Here is a 23,563-nt window from a genome sequence, read left to right as displayed (position 1 = left end):
GCAGTTCTTAGCAGCATCGCATGTAAATCCATTACATTTCGTGGCTTATTTCGCATTATAAAATGAATCAAAACTAGTACTTATCATGGAATTATTGAGAAAAAACCCAGTAATTGACATTCCATAATTATCCGAATATCTGCAATAAAGATATTTCTGGTCATGTTCACCGGGTTAACGCGAGAGAGTTTATATAATAAGTCTTGTACTGACAGCGAACTGAACTCTATACCTGGCGAGATGGAATGCAATGCATTATCAAAGCGCTGAAGGCACTGAAGTTGTTCGCTATTGCAGAATTTAAGACGCAATCATTTTTCAAAATTAATCGCAAGTTTGAAATGAACACACGCCAATTTATTAAGAGAGTTCCATAACGCACGGGTCGAGCTTTGCGTGCACTTTTTATCATCCTATTTATTTCATAGAGATTACTTAGACAAAATAACAACAACATGGCCCTTTTTGGACGTTCTGAAAGCATAGAAAGTATGATGAAAATGGTAATGAGAACTGAATATAAAGACAATTTGTAATCACCATCATATAAAATGAACATATTGAGTGATTTTATAGCGAACAGCATCGCCTCTGACCTGACTGCGCAAATGCACATGTTGGGTTTAAGAAACACTGGCTGAAACGCAGAAGACCCATTTTCGCATGACGCGGCTATGAAAGTGTGATTTAAATGTTTCGAAATAAAACTGCGTTTAAATCAAATATTAACATACGATACATTTTGATAGTGAAGAAATATACTCATAATAAGGCATGTGAGGAGACATATGGTGTGCACTCCCGTAGTGTATTTTTCATCTACTTACACTAATGAGTAGTTTGAAAATGCTAACACACATTTCATGCGGCGAATATGCACCTTACAAGTGAAAAACAACAACATAATAGTTCAACTTTTGTGTTCATTTTATTTAATTAATCAGAACAGTAAATTGAAAACTTTATTTAAAAGTCAGCGTTTACGCCTACTAGACATTTCAAGATATTTCTTGTTATATTTAGTTGTTTTCGGTTTTAGCATGTTATAAAGCATTTTTGAGGCTGTCTATAGTATAGTTATAGTATAGTTTGGTCAAAACGAAAATCAGAATAGGGAAAAACAATATTTTTATGATTAAAAAAAATACATGATCACAGAATGCAATGCCTTTAAGTACAAACGCTATTGCGCTGACAATCTTCCAAATTAAAAGGGGCACACACAAAATGTATGGATGTCTTGAGATGATTGTGAAATTTTTCAATACCTCAAGCCTTTGTTTTGAGAGGTAAAGTAGATTCATTCTGAACACGCATTTAACATTGAAACAAAGACGCGGTCGTTTTGCCAATGTTCTGTGGAATCATGCTCAAATCAGCCAATTGAATAAATAAAGTGTATTCATTCTGATCTAGCCGCGGAATATTTTATTGGAATGTTATTGGTCATGTTCAAAGGTCACCTAAGGTCAAAGGTGACGTAAAACAGCTACGCCGAAAAAAACACGAGATTGTAAGTACATGCATTGTTCCAAATGCACAATTGCTTCGTTCAAATGCGTTGGATGATTTAAATAGTATTTGTGCTGACGCCCATACATATTTCTTGCTTAATTTGCTTCAGTAGTCATATAGTAAAATGAATAAATAAAATTTAACGTATTACACAAGCAAATTAGATGAATATCCCCCGCCGAGTTAAAAAAATCTGAAGATTCAATCAAAGTATACAACTCTGAACCGACCAAATCATCCTGACGAATGTTGTGCAAGAACCACTGAATAATGTTATTTCACGTTTATTTTTTATTTCATTCAATTCCATACGGCAGCAGATACATATCAATTATCAATTTCAATCAATTCAGGGGTCATAACTGAATTAAACTTGCAAGTGTTTCACCACAATATGACACATACCATTTAAATCAAAATTCATGATATTTCATACAATAGTTCTTGAGATACAGTAATTTTAATCAAAAAGGGGCATTACTCTTGAGATACCAATCCGATCCCGGCGAAATTTATGCATGCGCCATCCCTGTATGATCACACACATTTATATTTAGTCTCATTAAAATCCAAGCAAATGTTACTTCTAAACAGCTCTGGACTGACAATATTACTTACATTTTGATTTATTAAGGGGCATAACTCTCAAAATACCAAGGCTGTTCAAACAGAATTTACATGTGCACCAGCGCAGTGTAATGTTATGCATGTATATGTAAGTATATTTTATGAACTTCCACGCAATAGTAACTGAGAAACTTCTCCGAACATGAAACAAATTCAATTGAAAGTAATAAAGGGGGCACAACTCTCGAGTTATGAAGGCTTCCGTAACAGAACTTGGGCTTGCACGACCGCAGTATGTTGATACATATTTATTTTACGTATATTGAACATTCATGAAATAGTTATTGAGAAATAGCTATGGATTGAAGAATTCCTCAATTTCCATCAATTAAGGAAACATAAGACTACCAGTTACGGAGACAAGCCAAACAAAATTTACGTGTGCACCATGGTACTATGAGGGTGCATGTTTATGTTAAGTTTCATACACCTTAAAATGCAATAGCTACTGAGAAACAGTGGGAAAAAACAACCTCAATATCCATCAAATAAGTCTGGAATTGTCAAGGCTATCCAAATAGAATTTACGCATGCACGGTCGTTTTATGATGATGCATAGTTATTATTAGTTTCATGAGCCTCTATGCATTACTTTCTGAAGAACAGCTCCGGGCAAGAACAAATCCTCAATTTCAATCAATAAAGGGGACGTAACTTTGAAGTTACCAAGGCTATAAAAAAAACACAATTTACACGTGCACAATACACATTTATTTTAACTTGAGTGAAATTCCACGCGATATTTACTGAGAAATAGTTCCGGACGGTAAACAATTTTACAATCATTAATTTCATTCAAATAAGCTTGAATGCGTAAACAGACAGATTCCTAAGTTAAAACGCGGGAAGTTTGTTCAGTTGATGTTCTTTGAGTTGGTCGTCTTATTTTTAATATAGGCTTTTTCCTATACATTTGTTTTCATATCCATACCAGCTGAATAAGTTCACGTTCCATCATAATACCACATGCATAGAACTGGAAATAAATTCTTTAATCAAACATAATCATTCGATCAATGCATTCCTAAAAAGAACACGATTATGCAAAAAATAAAGAATTCTCTGCATGTTATACTAACGTTAGCTCATACTGAATTGCTATGACGTCGGTTACATGTAATCATTTTTCACTTAATCTATTTGGCTTTGGATGGTTTATTCACAATACTGTTTTCACGGAAAACGTCTACAGTCTTAAATATTAAATCATGTTCTTTAAGTCATCTTATTAACTTTCATCCAGCGTTAAGCTTCTCGCTCGCGTACGCGATGCGTATATAACTAAATTGGTGTAAAACTGCAAAATAACTGTGTGTGTGCGTGCGGGCATGCGTGTGTGTATGTGTGATGCAGGTTTGTGTGCGTACATCCATTCGTGCGTGCGGACAAAAAAGAAAATCACACACAGACGCACACGCGCACGCAAGCGCGCGCGCCCGAACGCTTGCATTTATATGGACTTATGCGCTATGTGAAATTTTGAATTTGACCAAAGGGGTGGAGAATATATTGCTTTTTAAGCAACACTTTTATGCCGGGATTTGACATGGAATGTGCAACTGGAACGTTAAGGTAACTTCTATTTTGTAGGCATTCAACGAGCTAAACATGTGTATCTTAAGGACAGAGATCAAGTCAAGGTCGGTCGACAGGACTACAATGGGATCCCATTTGTTTTTCTTGGATCCAAGACGTTTGACTGCCAATTCGGAAAAGACAGGAAAACTAAATTTAAAAAGCATAGAAAAGCAAACAAGGTAAAGAGTGTTTATAATAATTCAAATTAACCCAACATGACAGCTCCTTGCAATATCTGAATTTAATAACTGTAATATGCAAACATTGATGTTTAAACCTTATACATACCGCTAGTTAATGTAAGCATTCAAGCTGTAAGTCCCATCGTGTTCAAATTTGATGTAATAATTCAAATGTTATATAAAACATGATGGCTTAGCTGATTCAGACTATGTAATTTGTTATTTTCACTATTTTTAATCATCCTAGTACGGTGCTTTATTTTAAACATTTTGGACATGTATTGATAGCAAATTCTAGTGTGTGTTTTTTTCAAATATTATATTGCGTTTGCTTCTTATAAGCTGTTCATCTGAATGAATTGCAGTTTACATTTTAATTGAATAGGAAACTGTTTTGGTTTCCAAATGACATGACTACTTTTCGACTCACCAAATTAATTATGGTAATCACGATAATATATTTTTAGTTGCTAGTGATTGAAACAGTATTTGTTATCATAAGACTTTTGAAGTAATTATTTAATGATTATTGAATACTGTTAACACTTTGTTGTGATGTGTCTGATGTGATTTATTTATTTTGAAAGATTGATTTTTGAAAGATTGCTTTTTCATTTTTCTTATTTTAATACTTTGTTGTGATGTGTCTGACGTGATTTATTTATTTTGAAAGATTGATTTTTGAAAGATTGTTTTTTTTTCATTTTTGTATTATATTGCATATTTTGTATTGTCATAATCATCATCATCATCATCGTCATCATCATCATCGTCGTTATTATTATTATTATTATTATTATTATTATTATTATTATTTTTATTATTATTATTATTATTATTATTATTATATTAATTTTAGGAAGAAACTGATCATGGGACCTATACAAAAGGAAAAAAGTTCCTCCTTACTGATTCCAAGAAGTTAAATTGCCCAGCGAAATGCATAATGCGGGAAATATGCAAGTTCCCTACATTTGAGGTAAACATAAGGATATTAAATTATTTCAAATTGAAGTTTGCTAAAATAATATGCAGCTGTCAGTTTTTGACATGTATATCAATAAAATGAAACACAAATATTATATTTGATATTAAGGCGTAGACAAGTTGTTTGTTTCCAATAACATGGCCAAAACATAATAATAGGTAGCAGTTTTTTTTCATTTTACTTTATTTTTCTGTTGATGTTATTTTCCGCTACAAAAAGGTACTTTCATAGACCAAAGTCTATATAACATCGCTTCTATACAATTAAATCTGAGATGTCACAAACATAATTTTGATAAAATATTCCAAATAAACAGATGTAATCCAAAATAGTGAGTTTTTCGCTGTAAACTTGATTTAAAAGACAAAAATTCGGCAAAAAAATAGGATCGGTCGCGTTAGTGAAAATTAAATGATATAACTGCACCGACAAATAATGCGCTAGATTTACTTCTCTTTATTTATATAATATATATGTACTTGACGTCAGCTTTCCAGTTGAATTAAAATATAAAACAATGACATCAGTTGCATAAATTAAATATTATTATTAAGAAGGAAAGCGACTTTATATGTATGAAACGTTTCCATTACATCATTAAATAGGGCGTGCAAATCTACTTGATAGTAAGAAAAATATATTTCTTTTCAAGTTGTTTAAACCATAATAAATAAGAATCTTGTAAGATTCGAAATGAATGTGCATGCATTCATGATAACAGAAAATAATATCTTAAATATTTTGAAAATGACATCACATTCATTGGTAAGATAAAAAAAGAAACAGTATGAACTCATTCGCATCATACTGAAAAGTTGGCATGCATTAAATGATATTTACATGAAGTTCCCCCATCCCCACCATAAAATGTATTTGTATAAATCTGAATGACGTTATGCCACTAATCATCAAATTGACCTTCTCTTATCTCATTACATGTATATGCATGTCAAGTTTATTTTTTGTTTGTTTATTTCATATAGGATCCAGAAGGCCAATAACAGCCCAAGTGGACAATATTTATTCATACATTGTTTACAAATTTGATATATATATATAGACGGATATCAATGTATGACAGTTGAAACATAAATACTACTACAAGATTATGATAATACTAATAATACTAATACTTATACTAATAATAATGCTAATAATAGTTATAATAATAATAATAATAATAATAATAATAATAATAATAATACTATTATTATTATTATTATTATTATTATTATTATTATTATTATTATTATTATTATTAATAATAATAATAATAATAGTAGTAGTAGTAGTAATAGTAGTAGTAGTAGAAGTAATAATAACAAATATTTTCTACTATAATGATGCAAGGTATATTATGTAAATTTACATAACATAAACTAAAAATTGTTGATTAAATCACATCTAAAACCGCTAAAGCAAACGTGTAATAATCATAATAATGATAATAATGCAATTTATAAAATATACATTGGCATACAATGCATTGCAAAGATATTGATGAAATGACAAATATAGCCGATAAAGCAAACCAGTAAAAATTCTAACAATTATAATAATGATAATTATACATGACATTTATCACAAAATTATTGGTTGGATAACATATAAGCAGGCAAACGCGGGCATGTAAAATTATATGCGCGTGTAAAGTAAATAGTAACCTCCTCGTAATTAGTGATAAAAAATGTGTGTTACCATATTATATAACATAATACGAATAACTATTAGTCTTTATAATTACACATTAGAGTAGTAAAAGCATGATTTATCATTTTTATTTTATTATACATATCTATTGTTTTAAAAGCTCTATATTAAAGACTGTTTAAAGTTACTATTAAATACTAGCATAGACTCTACTAATTATTCGAAAAAAGAAACAATAAGTAGTTATGAAGCCTACATAATAATGGATATAAGAAAATACTTTCATATTGACATAAGTGAAGCTATACATTTTTGCTAGCGCCTTATCTTGGCTACCTATTCGCAATCGAAAAATAGATAGCCATAAGGCTTGAAAATGTTTAAATAAATGATAATAAAATAATAAGAATGATCATAAAGGACATTTAATATTCCTTTCTAAGACTAAGGCTTTCTGCATTGTCTGTATATAACGTTACTATTAAATACTAGCAAATACTCGACTACTTATTCGAAAAAAGAAACAATACGTAATTATGAAACTTAAACAATAATGAATATAACAAAATACTTTCATATTGAGATAACTGAAACTAAACATTTTTGCTAGCGCCTTGTCTTGGCTACCTATACAAAATTGAAAAAAATAGAGAGCCATAAGGCTTGAACATGTTTAAATAAATGATAAAATAAGTTATAATAATTATCAAAAATGACATTTAATATTTCTTTCTAATGCTAAGGCCGTCTGCCTTGACATTAAAAAATAAAAATAACACAAAATATACAGCTTATTGTACGAGTTTGATATACATTGCACATGAGTGTGATATCGCACTTCACACAAACGGGTCATAAACAATAAGATTATGAAACTGATAAATCGTAACAAAAAGTTATATGAATTTTACATAATTATAGATATTTAACATGGGGGAAAGTACACGTGAATATTGGTTGCTTAATACTTTCATAAAATAAAACAAACTATTTGTCATATTATAATGAAATTTGTTTGACATTACATATGTGCTGTTTGTACGAACTTGAAATGCGTTAAAAATGTATATGCACAATATTTTAATCACCAATTTATTTTCTGAAGTAATAAGTGCTACGAATTTATGCATATTTGGTTTCTGTCGAAAATATGATGGAACGTTTTGTTTTTTTGTTCTGAGTATAAAATGCACTCAAGGACAAAATGAAACTCATCTTCAATTTTATGACATACGGTACATTTTCTTTGTTCTAATGGAATAGGAGTGAGACGTGCCTATCTGCCACTCTCAATGTACAGCCTATGTGATGCCAGACGTAATTTAGAAAAACTTATTCTGAATTTACTTATTTGACAATAATTTAGGTACGGTTGATAAACGAAATATTGCAATTTGTTTGTATAAATTAGCTCTGCTGGGGTTGTCAAGCCTATTATTCCAGTTTCGGATAAATGTGTCGCTCAGTCGTTGTCTTAAAGGGACTGTCCAACATATTTTGGCATGTATTCAAGCTTGTCATTAACTGCTTTAAATGCTTTATATTGATAAATTAAAAAAATTGAACTAAAAATCTCCAGTAAAAAAAAAAAGAATACAATTTAAAAAAAAAGAAGAAAAAAAAGTTAACCTCCACATGGCTCGAACCACTGACCCCTAGAGTCATGGAGTTTTGGAGTAAAATGACCTCCAACTTTACCACTCGACTATCCACGCTCACGTCAATTACGGAGATATTCTTTAGCTATATAAGCAATCCTCGTAGTTTCCCAAAATATCGATTAGCGTCGAACGACGCTTTTGCCTGTTGGACAGTCCCATTAAGGCAGATTATGAAAATGTTAACATAACGAACATCTTGGAATAGCCAAGCGTCATAAAATCCCAAATTACAATTCCTTTAATAATGTACACCAATTATTCTTTAAAGGTTAAACGATGCTATCATTTAAAGAGTTAAATATATTTTCTTAATAAATTTGTTGTCTGGAGTTTTTAACAGTTTTACCCAGTATTTGATAACATTTAAATATCTTCTGGATTGATAATTACACATGTAATACGTCCATCCTCACCATATACAAAATTATGGCAAGCGGTTCGACGCATAATCCCAAGAACCTAGGTTTCTCATGAGGACCTGGGTTCTCAGAATGAGAACCTAGGTTCTCATGAGAACATAGGTTTTCAAATGAGAACTAGGTTCTCATGAAAACCTAGGTTCTCATTTGAAAACTTGGGTTCTTGAAGCCATGTGCAATCTTCAAGCGAGGACCTAGGTTCTCATTCTGAGAACCTAAGTTCTCATGAGAAAGCTAGTTTATTGGGATTATGCGCCGAACCGCTTGCCATACAAAATCATTCTGTGTGCATTTTTGCAATAATTGTTGGCAAAATTGCATATGAACCCTTTCTGTTGGTAAAGCCGTAATAAAGCCCTATACCTCGCTACCGTAATTCAATATTGGCGTTATAAGTTTATCGAAGAGCTCAAGTTTGTTGCATAATAGAATTTCAGTAGATTTGTATAAATATTTTTTTCAGTTTAAAAATAGCCCTAATAGATTGTCCAGCTAATGTGTTTGTGGCGTCGCAAAATGACCCTTCAGACGTACAATCAACACCGAGATAATTAAAACGGTTGACGATATCTATAGCTTTGTTGTTGAAACGAAAAGAGTTTGTTGAATTACGACCGCTTTTGCGAAATATCATTCATGTCACTACAAACAATTAAATTAAAGCCATTGACATTTTTGTAATCAAGATCTACAATAAACTCTAATAGTCGATTTAATGTATGAGATTCAAGTAGGGCTTGATGGGAGCTGCTCTCGGGTACCACATAGCACAGACATATATACAAATCATTAGTTAGATTGACTGAATGACTCATTTTTTTTTACAAATAAAATATCATCATGAGATTGAAAAACTTAAGTATTTTGGTTTACATAGTCATGCCCAAAGTCAAGAGCAACTTCGAATTCTATAAGCTCCGAACGAAATAGATTAACTCTATATGAGAAATTCTTAAAGACTAAAGTATCGCAATGATTCTGTTGCCTTACGAACAGGCACTTAGTACAGTACAATGCCTAGCAATGGCAACTGTATATTGCATAAGCGCTTGGCATTCAAAATACCAATTATATTAAAAGCTATCTGTGTTCCCATATTACCACTTTATATTTAGGATAAGAGCCGAAATATTTTGAATCAATCAACGATAAAAGTCGAGGTTCGATTGTAAAGAAAAAATATGTGTTATTCGCTTATTCACAATTTCTCCTGACAAACGGTACCATACACAACGTAAAACTTTCCCTTTCTTTGATTTCTTACAAATTTCTCAAAACATGGGAAATTGATTGCTTACTTAAACTGTCAATAATGACGATATTTACAGGAACCACCCTTTGGTAAAGCTCGTAGCTAACGAAAAGCTGAAATTAGCTTTCAAGAAGAACAAAAGGTATTTCGTATTATATTTTTTTATTGAGTATTAATTTTTTTTAATGAACTATTCCAGTCAGCCATAACATAATCATTGGGCCGTTTACAATGGATTTAGAAAGTGAAAAATAAACATAATCTTGCATATGACCGATTTTGTAAAGGTTAAAAATTAGTATGTCGAAAGATATACATCTAAGGTCGTGCTCGATCGAGACTGCCATCAACATTTGTTAAAAACTTAACTTAAACTTATAATAATTATAACCAATACCATTTCTATATTGAATTACAGACTAGTTTCATCGTATACAGAATCCGTCCTCGTCAAGGAAGCGTGTTCAGTGATCATGCAAGAGGTATAGAGTATGGTCTTTGATTATTTTTAGTAACAAGTATTATCTTACAATAATATATACGTTTTCAAAACATGATTTTATGAGTGCGTAACATTTTGTTCATTTTGTGAACAACCACATTTCATTCACAAAAGTATAAGCTTGCGCTGTGTTTGTGTAAATTTAATTTGTCAAATGTAAATATTTTAAATGTTAATGGGAAACAAAGTCTTAAAATGTACAATATCTCCATATAACATGCCTGTTAGACTGTCAATAGACATAGAATCCCGTTTTATTTTTTACGCGGTTTTTAAAGGCGAGTCCGAACAATATAAATAGTAAAGGCAAAAATATAAAGTTATATAATTTATTGAAAAAAGTATATCGGTTTCGAATGTCATACAATAATTATTTTCTTCTTTGGTGTAAAAGTAAACTACATATTCGTACAGAAAATATTTCACAGTACATGTATGTAAAATTTGTTAAATATTCTCATAATCGTTTGTTTCAAATCATAAAACTGCAGGCGACTGGATGTAGTTATAAAGAGGCCACAGAGGCTCTGCAACGAACGGTGGCCAAAAGTATTTTCACGGCATATAGCCTGGCAACAACTCACCGTATGTATTGTCCATATCATTAATACTACAATGATCAGTTTTTATAAAAAATATAGCAGTCATATTAAGTTTTTCGTTTTCTTTTCGTATAAATGTCATAGAAATTTCATTCGGATTTACGTTTTACAAAATGGTTTAAAGAGATATCTGTAACGTGTTTTAGCATAACCAAGCCATTAATACAATTACTAGTCACAGGCAATTTATGATTAGTAAAAGTTTATCGTATCATCGAAATCAAACAATTACTTATATGTGTCTTCGTAGCCTTTGACACTTTAAAAGTTTGACTTGTTATGTAAATTGATGTGTTTTTAGTTCATTTTCACAAATATTTTGGGGTGTTTAATGCAGGCTCGAGCATAAAAGAATATTGGTCAAGCGCCCTAGCGGATAGACGTAAGTAAAACACGGAACATATTTACAGATGAAATTGTAGGTGCTCATGAAATTTCATTTGAGAAATTTTTCTGGATAGTAGATGTATATTAATGTTAAAAAGCAAGTTTTCTTGTAGCTTATGTCACAACTTTCATGGTACTCAGAAACTGTGTGAGAATCATAGTCAATATGTCGTACCAGATTGGATTTTGTTGCAATCTATTTCAAAGGTAAAGCCTGGTGAACACAAAGACGCTAACAACCTGCAGAAAAGTTCAACATGGCTGACAACACCGTGCGGTCGGAAGATGTGTAAGGACAAAAATGGGATCGTTGCATTACAGACACCGGTTTACTGTTAACTGTTGAGTTATCGATCCGGACTGAACTTAAGTGTGCACCACTGCAGTATGATGACATTTAAGTTTTATAGACTTTCATGCAATAGTTACTGTCACACAGCTCCGGACATAGAAAGTGGAAGGACGGAGAACCACACAGAAACAATATCGGCGAATGATGATGCATATTTGTTTTAAGTTTCGTGAAAAAGGTACTGTGAAACAGCTCCGGACGTACAACCTTCATGAATTTCAATCTATTAAGGGGCAATAAATTAATTATGCGTGCACCGCAGTATGATTGAACACATTCATATTAAGTTTAATGAAATTTAATAAATAATTATTGATAACACCTCCGGACATCGCCAAAATAATATTCCTTCACTGTCTTAGAGGGGTAACAAGCCATCATAATGGAGGTGTCATTTTGTCTACTTACAAGAGTTGGTGCATTCGGATTAAATGCGTATTCTACATGCAATAGTAAATGCATGCAAAAATAAATATCTTTCTTGCAACAAGTGTAAATCTACTGCAAATCTTAGCAAAACATTTGCAAACGTATGTGCATGTGTATAGTGACGCAATCATACGATTTTTCTATAGATAATATGTTTCTTAATGACAATATGTTTGTATTTGATTAATAAAATACCTGGATACTATATGAAAATGTCAGTTTCTGTTCCGAATCGCCCCCGTGCTTCTTTCTAGCAGCACCATGTACCTTTTGGGATCCAAGATCTTACCCTGTATTATACATACGTACCTGGTCCTTTATTCATGGCAGGTGATGAATTGCCAAAACAGAACGGTACAAAACGAAACAAAATACAAACAGAGTACAATAAAGCCGGTGTCACCGCTTTGGAACGGTCGATGTTAACTACTGGGGTTTATACAGGTTAATGAGCGCTCAACCTCATACGTGAATCAGGAATATTCATTATACATACAAGTGTAAAATATAGTACTCTTACATGTATTATATTTATGGCTATATGGTTGATAAGAGCGTCTATGTCTTTTGACTAAATCTCGTTCATATTTCAGTAGTTATGGCTATATGGCGAATAAGAGCGACTACGTCTTTTGAATAAATCTTGTTCACATTTTCGTATTAATGCTTATAATGGGATAAGAGCGCCTTTGTCTTTTCATTAAATCTCGTTTTAATTTCCGTATTAATTGCCTATATGGATGATAAAGAGCCTATTTGTTTTAACATAATGTTGTTCATATTTCCGTATTAATGCTTATCAAGGGAAAAGAGCGCCTATGTAGATTGACTAAATCTCGTTCATATTTCCGTATTAATGGCAAAATGGCGGATAAGAGCGCCTATGTGGTTTGCCTAAATCTCGTTCACAATTTTGTATTAATGCTTATAATGGCTTAAGAGCGCCTTTGTCTTTATACACAATCTCGTTCACATTTTCGTATAAATGCTTAAAACTAGATAATAGGGGTTATTTACTGTGGCCATAGTCGACTTTCAGAAATGAACGATAGTGTCATTTTAAGAGTCATTTACTGTTGCCATAGTCGACTTGCAGTAATGAACGATGGTGTCATTTTAAGAGTCATTTAATGTGGCCATAGTCGACTTCCTGTAATGAACTATGGTGTTATTTTAAGAGTCATTTACTGTGGCCATAGTCGACTTTTAGTAATAAACGATGGTGTTATTTTAAGAGCCATTTACTGTGGCCATAGTCGACTTCCAGTAATGAACGGTGGTGTCATTTTAAGAGTCATTTACTGTGGCCATAGTCGAATTGCAGTAATGAACGATGGTGTAATTTTAAGAGTAATATACTGTGGCCATAGTCGACTTTCAGTAATGAACGATAGTGTTATTTTAAGAGTCATTTATTGTGGCTATAGTCGACTTTTAGTAATGACCGACGGCGTTATTTTACGAGTCATTTACTGTGGCCATAGTCGACTTTTAGTAATGAACGATGGTGTCATTTTGAGAGTCATTAACTGTGGCCATAGTCGACCTTTAGTAATGAACGATGGTGTTATTTTAAGAGTAATTTACTGTGGCCATAGTCGACTTGCCGTAATGAACAATGGTGTCATTTTAAGAGTCATTTACTGTGGCCATAGTCGACTTTCAGTAATGAACGATGGAGTCATTTTAAGAGTCATTTACTGTGGCCATAGTCGACTTTTAGTAATGAACGTTGGTTATTTTAAGAGTAATTTACTGTGGCCATAGTCGACTTGCCGTAATGAACAATGGTGTCATTTTAAGAGTCATTTACTGTGGCCATAGTCGACTTTCAGTAATGAACAATTGTGTCATTTAAACGGTCATTTCCTGTCGCCATAGTCGACTTGTAGTAATGAACGATGGTGTCATTTTAAGAGTCATTTACTGTGGTCATAGTCGACTTTCAGTAACGAACGATGGTGTCATTTTAAGAGTAATTTACTGTGGCCATAGTCGACTTGCAGTAATCAACGATGGTCTTATATTAAGAGTCATATTCTGTGGCCATAGTCGACTTGTAGTAATGAACGATTTTGTCATTTCAAGAGTCATTTACTGTGGTCATAGTCGACTTTCAGTAACGAACGATGGTGTCATTTTAAGAGTCATTTACTGTTGCCATAGTCGATTTTAAGAGTCATTTACTGTGGCCATAGTCGACTTGCAGTAATGAACGATGGGGTCATTTTAAGAGTCACTTACTGTGGCCATAGTCGACTTGCAGTAATGAACGATGGTGTCATTTTAAGAGTCATTTGCTGTGGCCATAGTCGAATTGCAGTAAGGAACAGTGGTGACATTTTAAGAGTCATATTCTGTGGCCATAGTCGACTTCCAGTAATGAACGGTCGTGTCATTTTAAGAGTCATCAACTGTGGCCATAGTCGAATTGCAGTAATGAACGATGGTGTAATTTTAAGAGTAATATACTGTGGCCATAGTCGACTTTCAGTAATGAACGATAGTGTTATTTTAAGAGTCATTTATTGTGGCCATAGTCGACTTTTAGTAATGACCGACGGCGTTATTTTACGAGTCATTTACTGTGGCCATAGTCGACTTTTAGTAATGAACGATGCTGTCATTTTGAGAGTCATTAACTGTGGCCATAGTCGACCTTTAGTAATGAACGATGGTGTTATTTTAAGAGTAATTTACTGTGGCCATAGTCGACTTGCAGTAATGAACAATGGTGTCATTTTAAGAGTCATTTACTGTAGCCAAAGTCGACTTGCAGAAATGAACGATGGTCTCATTTAAAGAGTCATTTACTGAGGCCATAGTCGACTTTCAGTAATGAACGATGGTGTTATTTTAAGAGTCATTTACTGTGGCCATAGTCGACTGGAAGTAATGAACGATGGTGTCATTTTAAGAGTCATCTACTGTGGCCATAGTCGACTTTTAGTAATGAACGATGGTGTCATTTTAAGAGTCTTTTACTGTGGCCATAGTCGACTTGCAATAATGAACGATGGTGTCATTTTAAGAGGTCATTTACTGTGGCCATAGTCGACTTGCAGTAATGTACGATGGTGTCGTTTTAAGAGTCATTTACTGTGGCCATAGTCGACTTGCAGTAATGCACGATGGTGTCATTTTAAGAGTCATTTACTGTGGCCATAGTCGACTTGCAGTAATGAACGATGGTGTTATTTAACGAGTCCTTTACTGTGGCCATAGTCGACTTTTAGTAATGAACGATGGTGTCATTTTAAGAGGCATTTACTGTGGCCATAGTCGACTAGCAGTAATGAACGATGGTGTCATTTTAAGAGTCATTTACTGTGGCCATAGTCGACTTGCAGTGAAGAAAAGTGTTGACATTTTAAGAGTCATTTACTGTGGCCATAGTCGACTTGCAGTAAGGAACGATGGTCTTATTTTGAGAGTCATTTACTGTGGTCATAGTCGAATTTCAGTAATGAACGATGGTGTTATTTTAAGAGTCATTTACTGTGGCCATAGTCGAATTGCAGTAATGAACGATGGATGTTATTTTAAGAGTCATTTACTTTGGCCATAGTCGACTTGCAGTAATGAACGTTGGTCTCATTTTAAGAGTCATTTACTGTGGCCATAGTCGACTAGCAGTAATGAACGATGGTGTCATATTAAGAGTCATTTACTGTGACCATAGTCGACTTTCAGTTATGAACGATGGTGTCATTTTAAGAATCATTTATTGTGGCCATAGTCGACATTTAGTAATGAACTATGGTGTCATTTTAAGAGTCATTTCCTCTCGCCATAGTCAACTTGTAGTAATGAACGGTGGTGTCATTTTAAGAGTCATTTACTGCGGCCATAGACGACTTTTAATAATGAACGATGGTGTTATTTTAAGAGTCATTTACTGTGGCCATAGTCGAATTTCAGTAATGAACAGTGGTGATATTTTAAGAGTAATATACTGTGGCCATAGTCGACTTTCAGCAATGAACGATAGTGTTATTTTAAGAGTCATTTATTGTGGCCATAGTCGACTTTTAGTAATGACCGACGGCGTTATTTTAAGAGTCATTTACTGTGGCCATAGTCGACTTGCAGTAATGAACGATGGTGTCATTTTAAGAGTCATATACTGTGGCCATAGTCGAATTGCAGTAATGAACAGTGGTGACATTTAAGGAGTCATTTACTGTGGCAATTGTCGACTTTTAGTAATGAACGATGGTGTCATTTTACGAGTCATTTACTGTGGCCATAGTCGAATTGCAGCAATGAACGATGGTGTCATTTTAAGAGTCATTTACTGTGGCCATAGTCGACTTTAAGTAATGAACGATGGTGTCATTTTAAGAGTCTTTTACTGCGGCCATAGTTGACTAGCAGTAATGAACGATGGTGTCATTTTAAGAGACATTTACTGTGGCCATAGTCGACTTGCAGTAATGAACAGTGGTGACATTTTAAGAGTCATTTACTGTGGCCATAGTCGACTTGCAGTAATGTACGATGGTGTCATTTTAAGAGACATTTACTGTGGCCATATTCGACTTGCAGTAATGAACAGTGCTGACATTTTAAGAGTAATTTACTGTGGCCATAGTCGACTTTCAGTGATGAACGACGGTGTCGTTTTAAGAGTCATTTACTGTGGCCAAAGTCGACTTTTAGAAATGAACGGTGGTGTTATTTTAAGAGTCATTTACTGTGGCCATTGTCGACTTGCAGTAATGAACAATGGTGTCATTTTAAGAGTCATTTACTGTGGCCATAGTCAACTTACAGTAATGAACAATGGTGTAATTTTAAGATTCATTTACTGTGGCCATAGTCGACTTGTAGTATTAGACGTAGGTGTCATTTAAAGAGTAATTTACTGTGGCCATAGTCGACTTGCAGTAAGGAAAATTGGTGTCTTTTTAAGAGTCATTTACTGTGGCCTTAGTCGACTTGCAGTAATGAACGATGGGGACATTTTAAGAGCCATTTGCTGTGGCCATAGTCGACTTGCAGTAATGAACGATGGTGTCATTTTAAGAGTGATTAACTGTGGCCATAGTCTACTTGCAGTAATGAACAATTGTGTCATTTTAAGAGTCATTTGCTGTGGTCATAGTCGACTTTTAGTAATGAACGATGGTGTCATTTTGAGAGTCATTTACTGTGGCCATAGTCGACCTTTAGTAATGAACGATGGTGTTATTTTAAGAGTAATTTACTGTGGCCATAGTTGACTTGCAGTAATGAACAATGGTGTTATTTTAAGAGTCATTTACTGTGGCCATTGTCGACTTTCAGTAATGAACAATTGTGTCATTTTAAGGGTCATTTACTGTCGCCATAGTCGACTTGTAGTAATGAACGATGGTTTTATTTTAAGAGTCATTTACTGTAGCCATAGTCGAATTGCAGTAATGAACGATGGTGTCATTTAAAGAGTCATTTACTGTGGCCATAGTCGACTTCCAGTAATGAACGATGGTGTCATTTTAAGAGTCATTTGCTGTGGCAATAGTCGACTTTCAGTAATGAACGATGGTGTCATTTTAAGAGTAATTTACTGTGTCCATAGTCGAATTGCAGTAATGAACGATGGTGTCATTTTAAGAGTCATTTACTGTGGCCATAGTCGACTTTCAGTAATGAACGATAGTGTTTTTTTAAGAGTCATTTATTGTGGTCATAGTCGACTTTTAGTAATGAACGATGGTGTCATTTTAAGGGTTATTTACTGTGGCCATAGTCTACTTTTAGTAATAAACGACGGTGTTATTTTAAGAGTCATTTACTGTGGCCATAGTCGACTTGCAGTAATGAACGATGGTGTCATTTTAAGAGTCAAATACTGTGGCCATAGTCGAATTGCAGTAATGAACATTGGTGACATTTAAAGAGTTATTTACTGTGGCAATTGTCGACTTGCAGTAATGAACGATGGTGTAATTTTACGAGTCATTTACTTTGGCCATAGTCGACCTGTAGTAATGAACGATGGTGTCATTTTAAGAGTCATTTACTGTGGTCATAGTCGACTTTCAGTAACGAACGATGGTGTCATTTTAAGAGTCATTTACTGTGGCCATAGTCGAATTGCAGTAATGAACGATGGTGTCATTTTAAGAGTCATTTACTGTGGCCATAGTCGACTTTCAGTAATGAACGATAGTGTTTTTTAAGAGTCATTTATTGTGGCCATAGTCGACTTTTAGTAATGAACGATGGTGTCATTTTAAGGGTCATTTACTGTGGCCATAGTCTACTTTTAGTTATAAACGACGGTGTTATTTTAAGAGTCATTTACTGTGGCCATAGTCGACTTGCAGTAATGAACGATGGTGTCATTTTAAGAGTCATATACTGTGGCCATAGTCGAATTGCAGTAATGAACAGTGGTGACATTTAAAGAGTCATTTACTGTGGCAATTGTCGACTTGCAGTAATGAACGATGGTGTCATTTTACGAGTCATTTACTGTGGCCATAATCGACTTGTAGTAATGAACGATGTTGTCATTTTAAGAGTCATTTACTGTGGTCATAGTCGACTTTCAGTAACAAACGATGGTGTCATTTTAAGAGTCATTTACTGTGGCCATAGTCGAATTGCAGTAAAGAACAGTGGTGACATTTTAAGAGTTATTTACTGTCGCCATAGTCGACTTCCAGGAATGAACGGTGGTGTCATTTTAAGAGTCATTTACTGTGGCCATAGTCGAATTGCAGTAATGAACGATGGTGTCATTTTAAGAGTAATTTACTGTGGCCATAGTCGACTTGCAGTTATGAACGATGGCCTCATTTTGAGAGTCATTTACTGTGGCCATAGTCGAATTTCAGTAATGAACGATGGTGTTATTTTAAGAGTCATTTACTGTGACCATAGTCGACTGTAAGTAATGAACGATGGTGTCATTTTAAGAGTCATTTACTGTGGCCATAGTCGACTTTTAGTAATGAACGATGGTGTCATTTTAAGAGTCTTTTACTGTGGCCATAGTCGACTTGCAGTAATGAACGATGGTGTCATTTAAAGAGTCATTTACTGTGGCCATAGTCGACTTGCAGTAATGTACGATGGTGTCATTTTAAGAGGCATTTACTGTGGCCATAGTCGACTATCAGTAATGAACGATGGTGTCATTTTAAGAGTCATTTACTGTGGCCATAGTCGACTTTTAGTATTGAACGATGGTGTTATTTTAAGAGTCATTTACTGTGGCCATAGTCGAATTGCAGTAATGAACGATGGTGTCATTTTAAGAGTCATTTACTGTGGCCATAGTCGACTATAAGTAATGAACGATGGTGTCATTTTAAGAGTCTTTTACTGCGGCCATAGTTGACTAGCAGTAATGAACGATGGTGTCATTTTAAGAGACATTTACTGTGGCCATTGTCGACTTGCAGTTATGAACAGTGGTGACATTTTAAGAGTCATTTACTGTGGCCATAGTCGACTTGCAGTTATGTACGATGGTGTCATTTTAAGAGTCATTTACTGTGGCCATATTCGACTTTCAGTAATGAACAGTGCTGACATTTTAAGAGTAATTTACTGTGGCCATAGTCGACTTTCAGTGATGAACGATGGTGTCGTTTTAAGAGTCATTTACTGTGGCCATAGTCGACTTTTAGAAATGAACGATGGTGTTATTTTAAGAGTCATTTACTGTGGCCATAGTCGACTTGCAGTAATGAACAATGGTGTCATTTTAAGAGTCATTTACTGTGGCCATAGTCAACTTACAGTATTGAACAATGGTGTAATTTTAAGATTCGTTTACTGTGGCCATATTCGACTTGTAGTATTAGACGTAGGTGTCATTTAAAGGGTCATTTACTGTGGCCGTAGTCGACTTGCAGTAATGAAAAATGGTGTCTTTTTAAGAGTCATTTACTGTGGCCTTAGTCGACTTGCAGTAATGAACGATGGGGACATTTTAAGAGCCATTTGCTGTGGCCATAGTCGACTTGCAGTAATGAACGATGGTGTCATTTTAAGAGTGATTAACTGTGGCCATAGTCTACTTGCAGTAATGAACAATTGTGTCATTTTAAGAGTCATTTGCTGTGGTCATAGTCGACTTTCATTAATGAACAGTGGTGACATTTTAAGAGTCATTTACTGTAGCTATATTTGACTTGCAGTAACGAAAAATTGTTTCATTTTCAGAGTCATTCACTGTGGCCATAGTCGACTTGAAGAAATGAGCAATGTTGTCATTTTAATAGTTATTTACTGTGGCCTTAGTCGACTTGCAGTAGCGCTCATCACATGCACGCGCACTATCAAGTTGCCTGATTATATATTTATTATCGATGTACATTAAACTTATAAACCATACGTGTAGTTTATTTATTTATTAAGTACACCATACACATCCATATTTGACCATTGCAGATAGAAGACTAGTACGAGTACATATAATTGCATTAGTATTTAAGATACTATTTACTTTTTATCTTTTAGTCCTCCGACGTCTTTCTAAAACTAAATGTTTTATAACCGGTCTTTCTCTTCCATAACCGGTCTTTCTCGTCTATGGCCATACATATATTTTCCATAGCCGAAACAGCCAATCGAAACAGGGGACGAAACAGCCAATGGAATCAGGAAAATGGAAAAGAGTGTTTCCCGATGTTCTCAAGCTTTAGAGAGGTACCGTTGGGGAATCTTACCAGAAACCACATGTAAACAGTGTTGTCTTTGTGTGAACATCGCTATTTTTTTCCCCCTACAACTAGAAGTTTGTTACCTGTATAGGCAGTCACAATGTAAGTAATGGGTTCTAATGGTGAATGAATGTTCAGACCATTAAACTCTTTCTTCGGCATAGTGTTTGCTGAACTTCCATTATCAATTTTAAAACTATTGGGACACTGATTATGGCAATGGGAAGATGAAACATTGTACGATCGGTAGAACAAAAAAATGTGCTTACCGTGTCAATTTTGGATTCATGTACACCCGCTATTACATCATGACTTGTTGTGTCATTGTTCACGGTATGTATATTATTGTTTGTGCGAAATGGTTAAGTTTGTTGCAGTTGCGGCACTGCTTTCCTTCTGCTGGGCATTGTCCAAAGTTGTAAAATGTATCACAGTTGAAAAACGACTGGTGTTCGATATGTGGACTTGGACCTGCAGGGGTAGCTGTTGTTCGACGTTGTTGTTGGCGACGCGGTGGCCTCGATCTCTGGTGCACTGGCCTGGATCGGCACGCGTCTTCTTCGTTTTTCATGGAGCGCAGCTGCTCCCTTGAGTTCTCCAGACTGTGCGCAGTCTGTACGACTACATCGAGTGTCAACCTTGCACCGATGTTGATTAGCTTTTCGCGTATCTTTGGCGAATTTGTGCCAACAACGATCTCAAATCATTTTGTCCGTCATTTCGGCAAAGTTTCAGCCTTTTGCACAGAGTTGCAGGCGTGTTATATAGGCATCAATGGAATCGTTGTTCTGCATCTGTTTATAAAACTTGTAACGGGCAGAAATCGGATTTAACTTAGGCTGCACGTAGTTTCTGAAACGTTATAATATGTTTCTATCTTCTTTGAATGTCTTTCCATATGCTGTGAATGCCACGTCGTCTGTCACCAATCCATAATAAGAAATATAATACATGTTCTTCCGCTGATATGTTCTTCAAAAATACACTCAACACGAGTTTCACGTGACGTTCAAATTTGTAGAATGCTTCGGGTAAATTGGACGAGTTCCAATCCTTTCATGGAGCTTGGATGCCAATTACTTCCATTTTTTATGCTCCGCCAAATTTTTTTGGGGGGAGCATATAGTCGCCGCTTCGCCTGTCCGTCCGTGTGTCCGTCCGTCCGTGCACAATTTGTGTCCGGGCTATTTCCAGCAATTAATGACCGGAATTCAATGAAATTTTATGGGAAGCTTCACTACCAAATGGAGATGTGCATATTATCAGCAGGTTCTGGTCGGATGATTTTTCACAGAGTTATGGCCCTTTGAAATTTTCAATTAACTGTACATATAGTGCAATTCTTGTCCGGGCTATTTCTCAGCAACTAATGACCGGAATTCATTGAAACTTTATGGGAAGCTTCACTACCAAGAGGAGATGTGCATATTATCAGCGGGTTCTGGTCGGATGATTTTTTCACAGAGTTATGGCCCTTTGAACTTTTGCATTAACTGTACATATAATGCAATTCTTGTCCGGGCTATTTCTCAGCAACTAATGACCGGAATTCAATGAAACTTATGGGAAGCTTCACTACCAAGAGGACATGTGTATATTATCCGCCGGTTCTCGTCGAATGATTTTCACATACTTATGGCCCTTTGAAATTTTCCATTGACTGTACATATAGTGTAATTCTTGTCCGGGCGATTTCTCAGCACCTTATTGGACTGGAATTCAATGAAACTTTATGGGAAGCTTCACTACCAAGAGGAAATGTGCATATTATCAGCGGGTTCTCGTCGGATGATTATCCACAGAGTTATGGCCCTTTGATATTTTCCATTGTACATATAGTGCAATTCTTGTCCGAGCTATTTCTCATTAACTTATTACGGGAAATCAATGTTACTTTATGGGACGCTTCACTACCCACAGGAGATGTGCATACTATCAGCCGGTTATGGTCGGATGAGTTATGGCCCTTTGAAATTTTCTATAAACTGTACATATAGTGCAATTCTTGTCCGGGTTATTTCTCCACAACTATTGACTGGAATTCAATGAAGCTTTATGGGAAGCTTAACTACCTTGAGGAGATGCGCATGTTATTTGTGAGTTCTGGTTAGATGATTGATTTAGAGAGTTATGGCCCTTTGAAAGTTGCTAAACCATCCATCGTATTGTTCTGTCCAAAGTTATGCCCTTCAAGACGTTTCCTTTTATCTGAATATATAGTGCAATACCGTGACAAAAAACCTTTGGGGAGCATCACCCGTCTCTGACGTTTTCTTGTTTAAACCTTATGTTGTGTGGATAAATCACTCAAATACTTCTGACACCATGTTTCATTTGTTGATGCTATGTGTAGTTGTTATTGAACTTGTGTTCAATGTATAATCATAGTAATACTATTTAATGATGTTACTACGTTGGTTGCTAAAGTGAGGCTGGCGTATCAGCTAACTGTACAGTATAATAGTCAGGTTATTCAAGCATGCAGCTATCTATAGTCTGTATCTAGTTAGTTTAAACCTATTTATTTTAGCTCGATTGCATAGAAAGTAATTCCTACTTATTTGAAATGCTCTCGAGTCCGTTTCCTGGGCCTAGAACCAATACTTGGTGTCTATATGGGAGATCGAAAGAACGCTCCCACAGCGGGGATCGAACCTGTGACCTCCCGGTCGCTAGGCGGACACCATATCCATGGCACCACGGCGACCTCAATGTATCTAGTTACACTATGCAACAACAAGTTGCAAAACTTTACA

Source organism: Dreissena polymorpha, chromosome 11 (genome assembly GCF_020536995.1).
Source record: "Dreissena polymorpha isolate Duluth1 chromosome 11, UMN_Dpol_1.0, whole genome shotgun sequence".
Classification (NCBI taxonomy): domain Eukaryota; kingdom Metazoa; phylum Mollusca; class Bivalvia; order Myida; family Dreissenidae; genus Dreissena; species Dreissena polymorpha.
This window is presented reverse-complemented; position numbering follows the sequence as displayed.